This window comes from Dromiciops gliroides, chromosome 3 (assembly GCF_019393635.1).
Source record: "Dromiciops gliroides isolate mDroGli1 chromosome 3, mDroGli1.pri, whole genome shotgun sequence".
NCBI classification, from domain to species: domain Eukaryota; kingdom Metazoa; phylum Chordata; class Mammalia; order Microbiotheria; family Microbiotheriidae; genus Dromiciops; species Dromiciops gliroides.
Window position 1 is genome coordinate 516856506 of NC_057863.1, and position 1149 is coordinate 516857654.

At 43.9% G+C, this 1149-nt stretch overlaps 1 pseudogene; it reads right to left on the bottom strand.

Moving 5' to 3' along the window:
* Nucleotides 1–229: 229 nt before the first annotated feature.
* LOC122750938 lies at nt 230–876 on the bottom strand (annotated as a pseudogene).
* Nucleotides 877–1149: the final 273 nt, after the last annotated feature.

Sequence of the window (1149 nt, forward strand, 5' to 3'; positions counted from 1 at the left end):
TTCTATTCCTTTTCCAGTCATGCTTGAAAGGAATGATGGCAAGATAACTTGTATGGCCAATACTCTCACTCTGACTTGAAGCTTGTGTCTACTATTCCCTATTTTGGCCCCCAAGCTACCCCAACCACTTCTTGCATGCACCCCCCAGAATAGAGGACGCAACCATTCATTAGCAGCTTCTGCCATTTATTAATTCATTAGCAGTTTCTGACATTAACATCATGCTTATTTAATAAAGCCACTGAGGCTTGCCCATGGTGCTCTTGATATACAATGCCCTCACATTCTGCCAGGTTTTCTTTAGTAGAGAAACCAGGAAATTGACAGCCAGATGGATATTGTAGACAAGCTCATCATCTGTCATCTTCACGTGGCCAACAGCCACCACCAGACACAGCACCTTCTTCATCTGGAACTTAATAATAGATTTAACCACATTGACCTTTGCCACTATATTCTCATTGTGGGTGAGCAGAGAAATTTGCTGGCTTTGTTCAGACCAGGGCCCAGGATTTGAGGGATTTGCTTGATCAGGGACTCAGAGGCCAAAAGGCATCATCCCTTTTAGCAAGTTTCTTGACCAATTTCTTGTTCTTATTCAACTTCTTCAGGGCCTCAATATCCATGTGGGGGATTTCTACAGCCTTGGCCTCATCGCAGTGCTGCTGGTCTCCCAGGACACACAGAAAATTTAGGTCAGGGTGTGGATTTGAGCCTGACAGTGCCTAAGAAATGTTTGTTCTCTTGGAGATCATAGTTCTTCAGACTGATCTGCAGCTCCACGGTTTCCAAAAACTTTCTGCGTTTGTGCTGGTTTCCATGCAGGACCTCTCGCACAGCTTCTGAAAGAGTGTCGTGAGAGACTTTGCTGCTCATGGCTGCTTACTGGTCACAAGCCAGGAAAAGCAAAGCAAAACACTTTTAAGGAAGGTGAAGATGTTCTGCATAACTGCACATGTAGAATTTATATTGAATTGCCTGATTTCATAGGGAGGGTTGAGGAGGGAGGGGGGAAGAAAATTTAAAACACAGAATTAGCTCAAAGACCTTGATCTCATCAGGGTGGGCTCAAGGAAGGAATAACATACACACCCAATAGAGAGGAGTAATCTATTTAACTCTTTAGGAAAATAGGAGGGGAAGAGGATA